Source organism: Sceloporus undulatus, chromosome 2 (genome assembly GCF_019175285.1).
Source record: "Sceloporus undulatus isolate JIND9_A2432 ecotype Alabama chromosome 2, SceUnd_v1.1, whole genome shotgun sequence".
In the NCBI taxonomy this organism is placed as follows: domain Eukaryota; kingdom Metazoa; phylum Chordata; class Lepidosauria; order Squamata; family Phrynosomatidae; genus Sceloporus; species Sceloporus undulatus.
This window is the reverse complement of record NC_056523.1, coordinates 272,353,625-272,373,984: the sequence shown is the minus strand read 5'-3', so window position 1 is coordinate 272,373,984 and position 20,360 is coordinate 272,353,625.

Sequence of the window (20,360 nt, the reverse complement as noted above, 5' to 3'; positions counted from 1 at the left end):
TCCCCAGGAGAGCAAACTGGAAACTCAGATGCAAGAGGGTCAACCCAAACACCCTGCAAGCCAGGTCGCCAAGCCCTCTTCTTAATGGCCCAACGTGGCAAACCAGGAACCATGGCATGCTCAACCCAAAAACCATCCCTCCACACTGGCACATCAGGTAAAGCACCACCTGTAGCTGAAACTTCAGCAGATCCAGCCTTGCGGGCTCTCCTTCTCTTTTTCTTAGCCTTGCGCTTCCTCTTCTTCTCTCTGCGCCGCTGTGCTGTTGAAACACCAGAAGGGTCGTCATCATCTGACGATGTCGACGATGAACTGGAACTAGAAGAGCTGGATGAACTGGAAAGCTGCACAGCCTGTCGACGAGATGCGGAACCGGACAACTGTGGATCTTGACTAGCTGCAGACGCAGAAGGCTGGTCCACCGCTCTGGCACGCCAAAGTCTGGATTGTGGCTCAGGAACAGAAGGCATTGAAGTGCTGGACATCCGACCGGCACCAATGGCTTGCTGAATAAACTCCATGATGGATCTGGATAAATTTCTCAAATGTCGCAGGATCCATTGCTGCAGGGGCTGTCTGCTGAGACGGGCCAGGCCCGAGATGATCATATTCACTGTCCAAATCTAACTCAGCCGAAGAGATACAAGGAGACCCTAGGCCGGAAGCATGAAGCCGTCCCGTTAAAACATCTGGGTCCATTGCAGTTCTGGCCTTGCGAATTGCAATCCTAGCTGATCTCTTGGGAGGCATGAAGATAAAATTGCACCAACGGGACAACAATAAAGCAAGGCCAAAGCAGAACCACAATGACCAGTGCAAAATCCAAAAACTGGAGTAACGCAAAATTATGCTCTTTGTAGGCCCTAGAAAAACACAGGAGCCTTTTGCACTGGAAGAAAAGCTTGTAAAACTTTTTTGCCCCCACCAAAAGGCCTCTCACAAACAGAGTTGGAAGTGATTAGGCCCAAAAGCACAAACAAAATGGCGCTCCCGCCAAAATAGCAGTGAAAAAATGGCGCTCCCGCCAAAAACAGGGTTCAAAATGGCGTTCCCGCCAAACTGTAAGCCCAAAATGGCGGATCCCGCCAAAACCGCGGCCCACCCAGGCCTCAGAAAGGCCCTGGGCAGCACCTAGCGCCTCTTAGGCCCCACAAGTGAGGGGACTCACCTGATGCCCCTCCTGGGCCACGAGGTCAGTCGGCCAAGAAGGCTGCGGACCCGGGCAGATATGCCCGACGGAATGGGGATCCGGGGAGGACGCCACCCCGGACCTCACCACCCCGCCAGCCCAGGCCCAGCAAGCCTAAAAGGAAGGGAGGAGCACAAGGCTATCTCCCTTCCAGCTTCACTCCGTCCTGTTCGGAGCCAAGCGCCGACTGAGGGGAGAGGCCTCCGCGCAGCATATTTATACCACTCGGCCCCTCCCCTCTGCGTCAAATTGCGGGGCTCCGTCCCCAAGGCCGAGCCCACCAATGAGCAGCCTTGGAGGACCGGAAGCCCCGCACCATAGAGTCCGGCTCCCAGAGCGCCGCCCCGGGCCGGAAGGGCCGCCCCTTCCGGCCCTATTGGCCAATGGGGAAGCCGGACAAGCCCCAGGGAACGCTGGGGCTTGTAGTTTTTGCCGCAAACGGCGGCAAAGCATTCTGCCTCCGCAGTGAGGCGAATGCTTTTTCTGTTGGTGCACAATACAGGGACAACTATAGCAGGAAAAACTGGGATAGCACAGCCATGAAGAAAGCAAAGCATTGGAGAAACAGTGTGTACTGAGTTGTCAGATTTTGTCTGCATTCCCCAGTCATAGCCTATGCAAATGTGAAAAAAGTGCAACCATTAGAATAATGTCTCAATAAAAGTGTGACCAGTATATACATTCTCAAGGACTTAACTGGTTGCTCATTAACATTTTTACATTCCATTTAATATACAGTTACCACTCATACCTTATCTTTTCTTATTTGCAGCATGGGAGAAGGGAGAACGTAGTTATCCCAGATGGACTTATAGAGCTCATTGCCACAATGACTGGCACATAATAAAGTATGGCCTGATTCATACTGGTGCTTTGCACCGGCCTAGACACCTAGTAGAGTTGTCCGAGGGCAGAGCGACCACATGCAACGCAACCCTACTACTCATGGTGATGTGAGTCGCTTATGTCGTAAGTGCGCCAATGGCGCACTTGCAACATCACTGCGGTATCGCACAACCCCCCCCCCCCGAAATTCTGGGTTCCTTTTGCTCCGCAGTGGCAGCATACCATTTGGGGGCTGCGCTGTCCCTGAGGAGCCAAAATGGGTGTGGGCAGACTGTCATTTCTTGGCGGTCTGTCCCACGCCTATGATTAAACTCAGTGTGAATTTTATCATATTAAACACTTTTACCTGTGTTTTCTTTTTGCCTTTCCTTTTCCCATTCCACTTTTCCTTTGTATCATGTTGTTGTACACTCTAGGCTTGAAGGTGGGGACTGTCTTTTTAAATTATATGTAATCCTATCTGAGATCTTTTCAAGATCTCATAGCACTTGACTATGTTTTTGGATAGACTGTCTCAGTGTGTCCAAAACCCCTTCCTCATAAAGGATAAGAACATTTGGAGAGTATTTATTACATGCCTAATAAGAAGTGACAGTCTGAAAAGGTACAGGGGGCCCTGTTGAGGGTACAATATATATACAGCACACCTGCACTGTACACGGGCTCAAATGAATGGGATTGACCACGGGATTTGCCTTACGTAGGGGGTCCAGAATGGATCCCCTGTGTAAGGCGAGGGCGCACTGTAATTCTATTTACATGTCATCAGATATGGACTATGTTGGGCCTGAAAATAACCACCACAGGTCTGATTTATTTATGACAGGAATGAGGAATTCTGGAAGGCTGGGGGGCTATATTTGTCCCCCCATGGGACCTTAGAATGCTGTTCTCCCACCACACCCAATTTTCCCCAAAGACCCTCTAGGTGGAGTGAGGACATGTTTGCCTTTTTTTTGGGGGGGGGGGGGCTCCCAGACCATTTTAGGCAATAACAAGTAACCAGAAGCCATTTCTTGTTCAATTTTTGTTTCTAAGGCTAAAACAAAACAAAACATTTTCTTCAGGCTAGAGAAGACTAGAAGAAAGTGGATTCTTTCCCCTCCCTTTCACTCTAACAGCAGTAAGTACTGATATGAAAGTGTGATAAATCAGTAAAATTGACCAGTAACTTTTGTGGATGTCTTTGTAAGACTACTCTATATATGAAGGAAAGAAAAGTAAATGATCTGAATGTCAGAACTGTCAAGGACTTATTATCTCAATATTGAATATAACAGTATAGTCCACATCACATCTCAGATGCACAACAGAATGGTGCCATTGCTAGACAATTGAACCAAAGCTTATGAACTGTGGGTAGCAGTTCTATCCAGGCGACCTTTCTATCTTCTACACTACAATTTAGCCGTAGTAGATTTTTCATCTCAGTTTGCAGAGATTATATCCCATTTGCAAAAGAACGAGGGGGGAAAACATCCCCTCAATCTTCAATATAGTGTAGTAACAAGATGCAAAATACAGAGGTGAAACAATTGGAATTTCATTTCAAAACAGATCAGCATGTCACAGAATTCAGGAGGAAAAGATTCAACAAGTACTCAGCTGGGAAAACTTGTAATTGCAGCCAGCCAGAACATTGATATAGAGATAGCAAAGCCACTAACAAGGGAGAAAGAAAATGTATGAGATGAATAAAGGAAGCATTGTCATGTGTTAAGACAGGCACTCCTATTAATATGACAAAATGCTCATTGGCCACTGAATGTTAAACTAGCTTGAAGGAAATTGATTACTACATGATGTGACTAAAATCTGTGTTCAAAAAATGCAAGTTGGAGGGAATATGAACTGGCAAAGAAAAAAAAAGTGCCTAAAGCTGTAGATCTACAATTTGACCCTTCAACAAAGACAATAAAGAGTAATAGGGATATTAACATAGTAGCGGAAGAGCAGTCAGTGCTCCAGGCACAAATGCATATTATTCACAGTACACAATACCTCTCCTCCCCTCTGTTCAGCATGTGTGGCATAAGGAAAGCTGATATCTTAAAATTAATATCTGTTACAGCAATAGCAGATATGCACAGACTGTAGATTTTTTCCTGATGATTTGTTATCATTGTAAGTATAGACATTTAAGTTTATAAAGGATAGAGGAATAGGATAGTGAAGAATATAGAAAATGTTATAAAACAATAGAGAACCCACATACAGTACAGGATCATTAGCATAGCTTCCTTATCTTCAAAAGCTCCATTTTTTTCCCCTTGCAAGGTCTGACAGGGTAGTCAGAGGAAGCAAAGGCAAGAGTTTCTTCATGGTGGATTTGGGCTTCCTAAGACTTGATCCTACAGGGAAAATTTGCTTAGAGTTACTATGCCAGTTGTAACTTCCATGTTGCTTTTTCAATATATGTGAAATGCATTTGAAAGTAAAGGAAGATGTTATTGATATATCACTTGTGTAGATTGCAGAATTAGCCTAAGGAACAGTGCATTATTCAAAGTCTTTGTGAATTAATGGTTGAACAGGAATTTGAATCTAGCTCTTCAGTATCCACATTGGAAACTACATTTCAGCCATCTGATGGCCAGGTGTTGGTATTTCATCTTAGACTGGTCTCATGACAATTTTATCTGGCCAATAGCAATAGCAACTACATTTCTATACCGCTTATTGGTGCAATCACTTATAAGAAGTGCTGTTAGTGAATCAAGAAATATGTCTAATGCTCCATCTCATCCCCTACTGAGAAATCTAGAAAACCAATATCCCCAAATCCAAAATTATTCACACGAGTGACTAAGATAATGACATTTTTTTCTTTCTGATTTTTTAATGTACACAAACTTTATTTCATGCATAAAATTGTTAAAAATACTGAGCAGAAAATTACTTCCAGGCTATTTGTATAAGGTGTATATGAAACATAAATCAGTTTCATGTTTAGACCTGGGTCCCATCTCCTAGATATTGCATTATGTATGTGCAAATATTCTAAAATTTGAAAAACTCCAAAATTTAACACTTCTGGTCCCAAGCATTTCAGATAAAGGAGACTCAGGAGCTATACAGATGCCCGTCTTTGCCGCTGGTTGGCAGTTTATTTCAAGGGGTGCCATGATGACACTCTTCCAGCCAGTGCTGTTTGAGTGCTCTGATGCCCAAGTGCTATCATGGTGTGCCTCGTATGGACAGGTGCGTGCTAAGATGGAGAATGGGCAGGGAAAATAGGGCTGGGCATGTGTAACCACTCAGCTCTATCTATCTCTATTTTTAAGTCCAGGCCGGCAGAAAGTGCTGGTCTGTTAGGGCCTCAATCTGTACAAAAACTAGGTATTTAAATACCTAATTGGGATGTATGTTTCATTTTGTATGCACAGATTTATTTCCTTCATAGAAAGATAGAGAACAATTATTGGATGTTGCCAAGCTATTAAAATTCAGAAATTGTTGCTTCCACACTGGTCTATTTGGCTTAGTATTGTCTGCATTGACTGTCAGTAGCTCTTTACAACAGGGATATTTCTCAGCCCTGAGTGAAAGTAAAAATTGAGTCTGGCTCTTTTTGTATGCAGAAAGCATGTTATTGAGCAGTAGGCTCCCCAAAGGCCCAATGTCAAGCTCAGATCACTAAATAAGGGTATATACACCTCCTCTGAAGTACTTGGTATAATCCAGTGTTCGGGAAAGAATACTGGACTAGGTAAACCATGGTCTGATCCATTAAGGCTGCTCATATATTAAAAGCTGAAGCACAGTATGGGTTTACAGCACACATTGACACATAATTCCTCTTATGTTATTGCAGCTGCTTGTTATTACTCTATTAATTTATGCCTCTGCTGAAGCCATAGAAGTAAAGTGCATCTGAAAAGCCATAGATTTTTGTTAGACTTTGTTTCCTTTCCTCTGAGGATCAGAATTCAGACATTCAATACATCTCTTAGCCTGACCAAAAGTACTGTCGATTTAAATTATTATTGGGTGAACCTCAGGGTTCAGATGTTCAGCTCTGATAAGCAAGAAGTATGGCTACTTAGCCAAATTTTACTAGTTTCTCATTTCTCTGAACTTCCTGATTTTATGAACCTGAATAAAAGAACTATGAAAATAGCTTTTGTTTTGTTTCACCACCTACACTCTAAAGTGTAAGTGAGACACATATAAAGCTAAAGCTGGAACCCCAACTTCACCTACAAAATAAGATCTTCAACTAAACAAAAGGCTATTTGGAAACTGGCTGAGGCAGGACAGTTATCTCAGAGTCTTTATGAAATGACTAATTATTTAAGCTTTAAGCAGCATATGGCCTGCTTGCACCTCATCCATCCATACTTTGATGTAATAAGGAAAGTCCTCCAGAATCACTGCCTCCAGAAGTTGAAGTACTATGTATCAGTATGGCAAACCCAAAATAGGTTCCTTTCCCTTGTCCGTGAGTGACAAATATGAGGAACCGCTTTTATTTAATACTGTTTCAGGCCTCTTACCAGGGACTCTTTGTAACTTACTTTCCCCACACTGCCCTGTTACTGTGGCTGTGATCTATTTAAGGCAGGGACAATGAACCTTTGGCTTTCCAGATGTTTTAAATTTCAGCTCCAAAAAGTCTTGGCTAAAATATTAGACTACAACCCCCAGAATTCCTCACCATTGACTATTTTAGCCAAGACTTTTTGGAGCTGAAATGTAAAACATCTGGAAGACCAACCATGCTCCATCCTTGTTTATGCTATTGTCATTATTATTATTATTATTATTATTATTTCTATCCCGCCTCTTCAAAAAAGATTGAAATGGGTTACAACAAAATATACAGCACAATAAAATAATCCCATTGTCCCCCATCCTTAAAACCCATCCACATAAGTTATAATCCCCTTCCCCACCACCATTCCCTTTTCATTTTGTGTCATGTCTTTTTAGATTATAAACCTGAGGGCAGGGAACCGTCTAATTAATAATAATAATAATTGTAAGCTGCTCTGAAAGCCTTTAGGGCTGAAGGGCGGGGTATAATACCGTAAATAAAAATAAAATAAATAAATAATACAAAAAATATAAAATTAAATTAAAATCATTTTAAAATCATAGCAGAAGCAAGACATCTTGAGACAGTCATTGGGAAGATCTATATCAGTGGGGCTGGGTCGATCATCATCTTCTTGCCTGATATAGGGACTCAAGATGGCTAACAAGAAATTTAAAACAGTACAAGTTAAAAGCAATAAAAATATTAAAATCTAGATATAAAGTTTAAAAAACAACTAACAATTAAAAAAGTTAATAACCTACACATTAAAACTATTACAATGTATTAAAAACTATATACAAATCTTGACAGCACAGCATTTAAAAGTCCAACCCTCCTCAGTTTAAAAAAGCCTGTTGGCACAAAAAAATGTTTTCACCTGCTACAAAAGGAGAACAGGGATGAGAACACCCTGCCCTCTCTCAAGAGGGAGTTGCAGAGCCTGGGAGCAGCCATTGAGAAGGCTCCTCTCCCTTGTTCTCACCCAACAACCATGAGAGGGAGGTGAGACAGACAACAGGTCTCCCCAGATGATCTTAGAAGACATCCTAAGAAGGTATTTTGGGATACCTTAATCCAAGGGCTGGAATGAAATCCCAACCCATGTGATCTCTCAGCATACTAGGAAAGGAAGTACACATAAAAGCATTATTACTTTTGAATATCATACCAAAGAATCAGTCACTGCTAGTCTGCATGCTTTATTTTTCCCCATCTGCTTCATCATTCCCATCTGTGTGCCAAATTGCACTCTTGACAGTAAAACAACCACAGGGGAACAGATAAGACTGACACTAACCATCACGATTTCCTTTTGGGCAAATGAATTTGCTGCCACTGATAACTGTTTATACATGCAACAAGGAATCTGGGAACAGTGAAGTGTATTTGAATGCTAATTTCAAGGAGGAATTTGTAATCAAAGAGATCAAGGCATGCATGAGTGGAAAAAGGAAAACCTAACAGGATGGTTCACAGAAAATCATAAGAATAAAAGAAAGAAGACTATGAAGGTCTAGTCCAGAGAGGGTCAGATGTCCTCCATTCCAAGGAAAAGTGGAGAGAGCATTACTGGGAACATGCTGGACTGGAAAAGGGGATAAATTAAAGGAATTCTTTATAAAATGAACATTATGTCAATAACATATTAATAAATATAAAAAGATCTTGCTGCACCTTTGGGACTAACTGTGCAAAAGAAGTTGTAGCATAAGCTTAACCCAATTGTACCCTAACAGGATACAGCCATAATGTGGGATGCAGGCTCTAATTATCACACATAATTTGCTGCCAATTCCACCAGGCAAGTGCAGCCCGGCTGCATCCTGGGTCCCAGGCGTTCTTCGGTGGGTGCTTTTCTAAGTCAGAAATCTCCCCACTTTGAAAAGTGGCCTCCAAAGTGCACCTGGGACCTGGGCTGCAGCCAGGCTGCACATGGCTGGCAGAATCCGCAGCAAATTACATGTGATAATTCCTTCCTGCATCCCTTGTGCTGGTTACTGCGTTGTTAGGGTGCGGTTGGGTTAAATGTGTGTGCGATAAGCTCCTTGGTCTACTTCCTCCCATAATACATTATTTGAATGAGAGTATGTTAAGGATAGGAAGAATATTCACATATTTTTTTAAAAAAAAATCTTGGTGAGAAACTGCTGAGAAATGGCTGGAGGTGCAAAGGCAAAGAGTGCTTTAATTGTTTTATGTTCCTGTGTTTTGCACAAAAATAACTGGGTGCAAAACTACTTTTCCCCCTTTAAAACTGAAGTACAGCACACACAGAGAGAGAGAGCAACCACAGAAGAGCTGGGTGATTAATTTAAAAGACACAAACAGCTCATCTGATGCTCCTGGTTTTTAAAAGCCCATACAATAGAAAAGCAGCATTGCAGTGTTGGCTCAAATTGAATGCAGTCTGCTCGGTTTACACAATTTGTGCAAGAATCATTGTCATAAATACAGAAATGTTCCCATGACTAACAGAAAACATCTTACCCATCTCAAACATAATGAGAAAAAGTTTATTGTTTTCACAGAACATGAGTCATGCAAAGATGTCTCTTCTCAGATCATATAAGGAGAGCTTTGTAATCACCAGATAATACCAAATTCTATGGGATAGCTGACACCATGGAAGACAGAATCATGATGGAAACTGAACAAAGAGAAATGTAAAGACTGGCATTTATATATAAATGATCACCATTACCACCACCATCACCAGTGAAGGAGGGGAAGACCTGTCTTGGCAGCAACATGTGCAAAAGGCTCTAGGTGTCATGATGACCAAAAACTGGATATAAGACAGCAATGTGATGCAAATGCTAAAAGCAAATGAAATTTTAAAATGCATAAACAGAAGCTGAATGCCTAAGCCTCAAGGATACAATAATTCTAGTTTGGGGTGATAAGGTTGCGGCAAGAATGCTGTTTCCAGATTTGAGCACTCTATTTTTAGAAGTGTATTGACAAACAGAAACATTCCAAAAAGGGTGACAACAGAATAGTTGAAAGAGCTGCTTCTGAATGTTTTGTCTGTATTTTCTAGCACCTTGAAAAATGTCTGAGAAATGTCTGGAAGTGCCAAAGAAAGGTTTGATTTTCACTGGTGTGCATATATTTTGCACAAAAACGGGTGTGTGGAAATCTGTCTGTTTTGGGTTTTCCCATATTTGAATTTGACAGTTTTTGTTAAATTCTGTTTTCTAAAATGAAATGAAATGAAATCCAACATATCTCCTAGTTTAACTTGAGTCCAAATTAAAATTTTGCTGATTTTGGTAACTTCTGATTAAAAACAAATGGGGAAAAAATCTCATGCACCACTTATCCTGAAAGAGGAGCTGGATATGCTTAGCCTACATAAGAGAAGATTGAGAGGAAACATCATAATAATCTTTAAATATTTGAAGACATAAACTGAAGACGATGGAGCAGACTTGTCAAGACCAAAACCAGGAAAACAAATTTTGGTTAAATATTAGTAGAACCTGCTTAACAATAAGCACCCATTTGATGGGCTGTCTCATGAAGTGGAGAGCTCTTCTTCATTTGAGATCTTTAGGGAGGAATGGAACAGCCATCAACCCAGTGGCAGTTTTCTTGTCTGCCAGTCTAAGCACCCCATTTGACCACCACATTTAGTTTCAGCTCTATAGTTCTTAAAACTGGAGGGGGGAAAGAAGAGTAATTACGAAGAATAAAGAGAAGTGATGCCCTTAAAACATTTGTTTTTTGTTAAAATCAAAGCTAAGGCAAAAAGAATGGCATGTATGGCAAAACAAGGAAGAGATGTATGTTGAAGTGGAACAAAGAGATCACAGTTAAGTCTCAAGTGACGAAAGGCAATTAAAATAATGTTAGGAAAACAACAATATGAACTGAGATCCTACATTGGGATTCCATAGAATAAATCTCTATTGTACCATTGAAAAGCTGAAATAAAGGAAAAAGCTCTTGGACTATGTTCTGTATGTTCCATTCATACACAGGTTTGAATGAATGCAGATACAATGCCATTGATGGATTTGAACATCGGCAGATAGCAAACCCCATTGTCTCATAAGGCGGCACATGCATGCAGCAGTGGCAGTGCACACATCATGCTGCCATTAGGGACTTGAGGTCTGTATTTTTTTTTTTATCCATGTGGGCGGAGGGGTTTGAAACAGATCCCCTGTGGATACAAAGCTCGACTGTATTTATTTGACTCCATCTTTCATTATGGAATTCCCTATCTGGTTTTGAACTTCATCTGTATTGAAGCTGCCCTTGTTTCATATACAGTCACCCCTTCTTTCTCGCAGACTTGAGATCTGAGTTCTTGCTTATACACGGAGGGGTGACCTCAGTTAACCCCAATGGGGTATGGCTCCTTGTACACTTGTGAGGTGCACCCCATTCAAGCCTATGGGGCTCATGTATTGTGGAGGGGGGCAGTTATACTGCATTGTATTGCATCGTATTGATATTCAACTATATTGTATTGCCGATAGGCTTTTGTTGTTCTCACAATAGTATTTCCTGTCTCATTAACACTTTTTCTGATTATCTGTTCCAAGTTTTTAAAATCCCTTTAAATATACTTGTATTGAAATGTGAATTTAAAAAAAAAAACAATTTTGAAAAACAAGGTAACATCCTTTTAAAAAAAACATATAATGTATGCTCATGTTACAGCATACTTGAAAGTGATGGGAACTGCTACCTGAACTTTTTTTTTTTTAAAAAAGGACTTATATTATTAGCCAAGTATGTCTTATTTAATTAGTCAAGACATTTTAACTGGTTAATCCAATTGATCAGTTGACTAAAATCTGAAGCCCTTAAAATATTATATTCAAGCTCATTGACATAATTACAGGATTAGGTGTGTATGAGCACTTCAGGCTTTTCAAAAACAAATGGGGCTTTTTGAGTATTCTTATCTAATGCTGAAACAATCCCACTTTGTTTTTGGCCCCTCCTGGATAGCAACACTATAATAGTACAAATTAAAGTGTGTTTCCCTTACCGTGGAAAGATAATAAAAAGGATGCATTCATACACAACTGATGTCTTGATTCAAGAACTTTACATAGTTGCATGAAATATCATTTCTTGCCAAGAGTCATGGGGCTTGCAGAACTGGGACCAACCTTTGTTAATATCCTTCAGCATTTTTCAGGTGAAAACTGGGTTGCATAGGGTCAAGATGGCAAATTGTCAAGATGGCAGACATTATTAATTTGCAAGTTATTGATGAGGTTATTATTGAGGAAGAACATACAAGCTAAGAGAGGCTGAAGCAGTTTGCTTTTGTCTCACCCTACTGAGAAGGGCATCATTTTATCCCTCTTCTCTTTTCTGCTCAGTTGAGTGTGGGCTGATGGGACTGAGATGCCCTGGGGTGTTTTCAAGCAAGGCTTTTAAAGTGACACCACGCTGTCTCATTCACAGAATTTGACAGGAGATCCAGATGATGATATCTTCTTTTTGCAAAACATGTTTTCTCAGTGTTCCTTCTTTCCCTTCTTTTTTAAACAACCAAAACAAGCAAACAAACTAAAAGAAAAAACAAAAAAACCCCACAAAAACCTGGTAACAGTATATTTATATGTCCTCCAGAACAGTGTCATGGGGCAGTCTGGATATCCCATTCAAAATGGAATGGCCCAACCTTGAAGAAAGATATCAAACCATGGAACTTTGCTCTTACCGGGTTACCCCCATGGAAATTTATTGATTGATTGATTGATTTAAATTATTTATTTATCCTGTTTTTTCACACAATATGGAATCCCAGGTGGCTTACAATATAACCTCTTTCCTCCCTGATACTGGGTATCTGAAAGTAACTTGGAGAAAAATGAATAGATCAAAGGCTAATCCTGGGGTGTGCCTTCCAGTCCCCAATGTATCTTGATAAGAACTTATATTTGCCTTCCATTGTTTGCAAACAGGTGGAAATATTTTAACATACAGACAAAGAAAGGGGAAAATGATGTGAAAGGGAAAAGATTTAGGGCTCAGGATATCTTGAAAACTTTGATACTGGAGCATGACAAACCACAAGTTAAAATTGTCTTGGGCAGGAGGGAAAGACACAATATCTGTGCAGTGTGTTTTGGTCTGTAGCACCAGGATCCAGTCATTTATAAAAACCCACATAGAAGTATCTAGTTTTGTACCAAAATGTCCAAGTGGGCCACTCCTCAGTCTCATGTAAATCAAAAGGGTCATGAATTGTTTAGTGCAGGTTGTAACTCCCTTCCAAACAGCTTCTCTGGAGCACTGGCCCATAGTGAAGGTGTGGGATATTTTTTCACTGACTGTTGATGGTCATGGTGGGGAAATGTGCTTATTTACAGTTATGACGTGGTGCCTCCCTCCTCTCTCAACTGATTTTTAATCTTAAAAGATGAGCCTCATCTTGGCTTCCTCTAGCTTTGAAAATATCATTTTGAAAATACTCTTTCTTGTCTCCATTAGCCAGGCTTCTTTTTTTTTTATGACTATGCCATTCCCAGGGAACTTTACAACCAGATTTTCAAAGTCATCCATCTTTTTAAAATGAAAAGGGGCAGCTAATAGAGAGAAAGCCTAGTCACGTTGTTATTGTAAGTGTAAAAAAAATTAATCCATACCTATACAAATCTCAGCTTTTATCCCCAGTACCTCTGCTTAATTGGGATTTGCAAATCTTTTTCTGCCCAACTTTCCAGAAATCAATGGGGAAAAAAAACCATCTGAGCCCCATTTCATAGCCTAGCCCTAAGTTGATACATTCATAAGTGTCACATGTCCAGTGACCATAGAACTTTAAAACCAAGGCAGATACTTCCAACATATATCCATAATTCAAATTCCAGGATTTACAATTTGCAATACCAACAGTATTGCTCACTTATAAGTGATTTCTCTCAGTAAGTTTAGATCTACTTGTGTTTGCAAGGGCAAATGACGAAACATTCTGAGAGGCTTGTTGTTATTTTTAAAAGATCTTTATCTTTGAACATGAAAGCAATTTTCTATAGAAATCTCATCCAATACATCAGGTAATACAGCCCTACATTTATTATATAGGAGAAAAAGAGGTGGTGTGATAAATCTTCTGCTACACTCAAAACTGTGCACACAATAAAACAGTTTGTAGTAAACTTTTGCATAAAGGTCACTAAACACTTCACGTAGCAGTGATGATTAAAGTATCCAATCTACAGATGCTTTTAGCCACACTTATTCTTAAATTACTTTGCTAATTTTGATACAACAATGAACACTGACCTGAATTTTTGTTAAGGCTTGTTTTTAAATGGGAAATTTGGAAATATAAAGATCTCAGGTTACTGACAGTCTTCACCAGAAAGATTTTCCACAGCTGCTATTTGCAAGTGTCCTATTAACAGTTGTCCCAAACATACCACAGAAATAATCCAGTTTGAGGCCACTTTAACTGCCCCAGCTCAATGCTAGAAAATTCTGGGAACTGCAGTTTTGTGAAACACTTAACCTCCTCTGTTAGAAAGCTCTGGTGCCACAACAAACTACAATTCCCAGGATTCCCTAGCACTGAGCCAGGACAGTTAAAGCAGTCTCAAACGGAATTATTTCTGCAGTGTGTTTTGGCCCTGAGTCTCATTGAAGTCCACAAATCATGATCTTTGCTACCTTATTCTTGCAATATATCATATATTTTAATATTAGATATTTTACATATTCTGGTCTTTGCAGTACATTTTATTTTATAGTATATTGCATATTTTACAATATATTCAGTGTCTGAAGGTGGGGATACTTCCTCTGGGTCCCCTTATCTTTATGCTACGGCAGTATACCTGATGTTACATGTTTTGTATTTTTGCCATATTTTGGTGCTGGCCATGTGCCGTAATAAATTCATTCACTCACCCCTTATTTTTAGACACTAGAGGGGTGGAAAATTTTTGTCCTACCAGATATTTTGATCTACATTTCTCACCTCCCTCAGTCTTACTGACAGTAAAGGATTGTGGAAATTATAGGCTACATCCACACTGCAGAAATAATCCAGTTTGACACCACTTTAACTGCCATAGCTCAGTGATATGGAATTCTGGGAATTGTAGTTTTTTGACATTTAGTCGAGAGCTCTGGTGCCACAACAAACTAGATGAAGAGTTAAAATAGTTTTTACTTTAAAAAGGTTTAAATGAGTAAATGGCTACTGCATTTACAAGGATAATTTTCTATCTAATAATTATATTTCTCATTTTCTTCAAACTTGGTACTTAAAAGGTTTTATCATTTTGTGAACATTGTTAATTGTAAATTACTATGAATATTTGCATTGAAATGTGCGATAGAAAAAGGCGGCCGCCTGACTGCCCAGGCAGGCCACTTTGCCGCACGGAGCAGCAGCAATTCGCCCCAGAATGCTCTGGGGCGAATCCTCTGCCTTGATTGGCCACGCGAAGTGGAAGGGGTGGGCCCTTCCGCTCCACGCTGCTGTAGGATGGGTGGAGGACTCTATGGTCGGGGGTTCCGCTCCTCCAGGGCAGCTCATTGGTCAAGCTGCCCTGGAGGAGGAGTCTCCCCGGCCATGTCATCCGCCGGGGCCTGAGGCCTATTTAAGGCCGCTCAGCTAGGCCCCAGCGTCAGTATTTGCTTGGCCCGCCGCTTGGGTCTGTGGGTTTATTGTCACAAGTGTGGTTCGGCAGCATAGGCCATGGATCTGCATGGTGTGGTACCAGGGCTATGGAGTTCTGGTTTGGGAGTCATTCGGGACCCGGGGGTGAATAGGGAAGGCGTTGTGGCCATTGCGGGGGCCATAATGTGGGAGCGCCTCCCGGTGACTAGGGGCTTAAGGAATAAGTGAGCGCATATTGGCATGGCGGGCAATTGGCGTTCCTTAGCCCCTAGGTCATCCCAATGCCTGGCGGTTACCAGGCTTTTGCTGATCAGACAAACATGGGGTTGTTTGATCTCGCAGATCCTGACCTTATGCTTTGTGCCAACCCTTCCAATTGTTTGAGTTTGGTTAATAAAGTTGTGGCCTTTCCTCCAACTTGGTTTCATGTGGTTATTTGCGGCAGCCTCCAAGGCAAATGAGAAATAAATTACAAGCTTTCATCCTTCCATTATTCTGAATTAACTAAATAGGACAAGCAGCAAAGATCATCCTATAGAAGCTATGAGTCACCTCATACACCTGTACACCAAGATGTACACATGGAATCTTTCATGACATTTAATACAACATTCAGCACTCACAAATATACCTCAGCTAATGAAGTGGAGTATTTCTGGGCACTAGCTCTTTTGCAGATAATTTGGTACCAGAAGCAGAAATAATAAGGAAAGAATAGGGATAAGACCCATGTCACAAAAACTCCTACACGACAAAAAGAAGACCAATTTATCATGTTTCAGGGAACATTTTATTCAAAACTGACAATATAGACATATGAAATAAAACAACCAAGTCAGATAAGCTTTGCACACACTGATATTCCAGACTAAGGCCTTGTACACACTGGCCATTAAGGCCAGAATGGGGCGTAGCATCCTCACAATGCACACCCAACTCCACCCCCCCAGTGCGCCTTGTTGCCAGTCCATATGGCATGTGGCATCATGGTGCTCCTCTGGCACTGCATCCATATAATGCAGCACTGAAGAAGTGCCGTATAGCCATGGCAATGCAGCTATGGTGTCCTTTCAAGGGCACAAAAAGGAGCCACTTATTGCTGCTCCTTTTTGCACTCTCAAAAGGCCAGTTTGAGGCTGCTATGGCTCTGATCCAGCTAGAAAAGGGGCTGCATGTACAGCCCTTAACACATCTGGGCCCCCTTATTATTTCCATGTTATTTTTGCCTTTAGTACCAGATTTTCTGTTTAAGACATGATGCCCAAGAACACATCTAATTTGTAACTGTGGTATACCTGTACTAGTCCGTTATTGCCCCAGTCCAGATAGCAGCATATCCAGGAGTTCATACACCTACTATGCACAATGCATACATTGAGTTGCTGTGTACATGGTTCTTAGCCCAGCACACAAGCATAACTGAGCCCATGTAACTCTAATTGGAAAGTTCTCAGAAAAATAATTATATAATGGAAGACAGATTAAGTTTCTAGATTTAGTCTTCTCTTTCCTCCTCTCCCAAAGAGTTTGTGACCCACATGCTGGCAATCATAACTGCCATACAGCATACAGTTGGTATGGAATTATCAGATGCTGGGTTACTATGATATATTTTATATCTGCCTTGTTCATCTTTTCTGGATGAATAAAAATCCATGCATGTTTCAATCACTTTATGTGGATGACTGATCTATTTCAAACTGCTCTGTTTTTTTAATCATTCAAGGAGTGTTTTTAGATTGGTTTAAAGGTTTTTAATATTATTTTAACAGGCTTTTAAAGCTTTTTTTTTAAAAAAATATCTCTGTACTGTTTTGAGTGCTTTGATTTGTTGTGCATTTTCTTGGGAACTCTTGTAGGCTGGGAGGTCATATAGAAATATTTTGAATAAATAATTAATTATTTCATTCCCCAATCAAGCTTTTGAAGAAGATGTAATGGTGCAGCACTTTATTTTTTTCTCACACCAGAAAGAGGATGCCCAACAACAGATTTGGTGCAAAAAATGGCCACAGTTTTACTAAATTTAGATATCTGAAATGACAGTAAACATGAGATATGCAGGCTCTCCCTTCTGAGAGGCAAAGGCAAGCCAGACCTAACTCCAGGTGATTGCCTCCCTGTGCCAAGGCTGTGTGGCTCATCATCACCTGTTCACCTTAAAGGCTCTCAGATGGTCCAAAGCAAGTCCTCCAGGCAGCACTGGTTAGCATGCTTGTAGGGAGATCACACCTGGGATAAAGAACTGTACAACTATCTTCTTCAGCCAGTTGTCAATGATAGATATGGGGGTTGATTTTTTTTCAGTATGCAGTGCTCAACAACCCCTCAAGTTGTGATAAGAAAGCAAACCGCTAGAAAAACCAAATTCAGAATAAAGCTTGTAGTAGACAAAGGACTTTATCATACGGGCCCTAGAACGGGCCCATCACATTCCAAAAAGGGGTCTTGATGAGAATGGGATGGGATGAGGAACGCATCTTATCCCACAGGGGAATGCCGCCGCTGCCACCGGACATTCCCATCTCATTCTACATCCATCCCTGATGTGGGAATTTTTGAGAACTGTTCTCAAAGAGAATGTGATGGGAACATCGGGTGGCAGCAGCGGCATTCCCCTGTGCAGTAAGATGCGTTCTTTGTCCCATTCCGTTCTCATCAACCCCCCTTTTTGGAATATGATGGGCCCGTTCTAGGGCCAGTGCGATAAAGTTCAAAAACTAAACAACCAAATAAACCTATATCCAACGTCAATCAGGACACAGCCAAATATTCTTGCTCAGGTTCAAAAGATGACTGATAAAGTTATTAGGATGGGTGGATAACAATTGTTAGCAAGCGAAGAGGCCAAAGTCTGGGATGATCTGCTCTAAAAAAGCCACCCTGAACTGGAGCAATGCAAACCTGTGTCCTTGAATAGCATATCTTCTCCCTACCAGTGGAGAAGGGAAGGCAGAACCACTTCTACGTGAAGGCCAGGGGAAGTACAATTATTTTCATTCTCTCCAAAAAAGGCTACAGTCAAGAAAGCAAAACATTCCTGTTTTCATTTTTAAAAAAGTCAAATCAGAATATTTATCCTCTTGGGTAATGTTTGAGACTCAATAAGTGTGAAGTTATTTCTTGTATGTGCTGCCAGTTCCTTAAGCACTGCCTAAGCAAATGCATTTTGCTCTATATGATACAGCTGTTTGCTTTATGACACATATGTGCTGCACAGATCCAGCAAAATAATGAAAATGTTTGAGGACTTTGTTGAGTGCCAGATGCAGGGCAACATTTGCATTAACAATGATGTAGGTTTGCCAATTTGCTGAAAAATGCTGAGAGGTTCCTTTGCTATGCTAGGGACAAAATTGCTGCAGTTGGCATAGATCTTCTAACCCTAATTGAATCAAGGTAAGCAGTGCAGGGCTCCCATTCACAACTAGTTTTAAGATAAGAAAACATTCTTGTCTTTAGACTCCATTAAAAACACATTGAATTCTGTAATACTAGATACCAAACTCAATGGGAAAGGCCAGTTCAGTTTAAAGGGAAAAGGGACATTTTTCTCAAAGGTTTAAACACACACACACACATAGAGGGAGGGAGGGAGAGTGAGTGTTTATATGTAGAGGTCTTTCCATTTCCATTTTCTTGTATGAGGAGGAGGCCAAAGTGCTGGTGTATATATAGACAGGCATGTGGAAGGCAAGGAATCAGTAGTACTGTTTCTGTGTGCACTGTTTGTGGCTATTTACAAGGAAACTTACCAGCTCTCAATAATGCAAAAATCTTCTCAGGAGGAGCTGTGCCACTGCAAAGTCACTGAACTAGAGAAATTCAATTTGCCTACTGTAAAGTCTGTTTTTGTCTGTCACAGCAAACTTTAATTCAATACAGAATTGCTTTCTAGACTCAACCAAACCACCTAAAGAAGGATGTCTAGCACCTGACACAGATTTGAATTCCACAAATTAAAAGTCCAGAGTAGAGTCCATGTTGTTCTTCTACCAGGGACTTATTCATGCCAGACAATTATAGCAGTATGGTTCCATCTCATGGGATCCTGGGGTTTGCAGTTTAAGGAGAGGCATTTAGAATTCTCAGAGAGCTCTAGTTCCTCACCACAAACTCCAATATTGTAGCCGTTTGAGATTGTTCATGTTTTGAGAACTCAGCAATAGCAAGTACATTTCTATACCGCTTCTCAGTGAACTTAATTACTCCCTAAGTGGTTTATAATATAATAAGCTAATTGCCCCGACTAACTGGGTACTCATTTTAGCAACCTTGGAAGGATGCCAGGCTGAGTCAACACTCAGCCCATGGCTGGTATCAAACTCACAACCTTGCAGCTGAGTGGCTGCAGTGCTGGCATTTAACCACTGTACCACCAGGGCTCCTGGAAAACTTCTGGGAAAGATTTTCTCTCTGTCCCTCTATCTTCACAGTACAGTGGTTGCTCCTAGGCTCTGAAACCCCTTCCCAGTGAAGCTAGACTAGCATCCTCCTTTCTGTCTTTTTCCAAACAAATTAAGCCTTTTTTTTTTTATTCCAGCAGGCCTTTGAGAAATGGATTTTTAGAGGAAATAAAAAGGAGGAGGCAAGGTGGAGGAAAAAAGGAACATGGCAGCACCTTTAAGACAAACTATTCTTTAATTATAGCATGGGATTTCACAGATTTGTAGTTCTATGAGGTATTTGGAATTTTCTACAAGTGCTCTCTGATGCCTAGCCAAACTACAATCATAGGATTCCATACGATGTCATGCAGCCAGGACAGTTCAATTGGTATCCAAGTACTGTAATTTTGAAAAGTGAAAGAGGCTACAAAATAATGTTAGTTTTGATTTTAACTCATTATTATGCCCAGATTCTCTATGACCTCTGCATGCCATCTGTCAGAATGGAGTCTAATTGGAATATCTTGCAGGAGAGAGAAAATGGGACAGTCATGCAGGGGAGGGATATACAGAAGAGAGTACAGAGGACACTTGGGGAAACAATTATTTTTCACCCACTGTTTTCACACCCTAAAATGTTCCTTTGGCAAATTTATGTGCAAACTCTTGCATAGGAAAGAGCAATTTCATACAATAAAGCCATGCACCTAATTTTTTGTGCAAGATTTCAGGTTTTTACAAAGGATTTTTGTTGTGCAATATTTTTGTCACGTGAGATGACAAGGTTCCCCATGACAT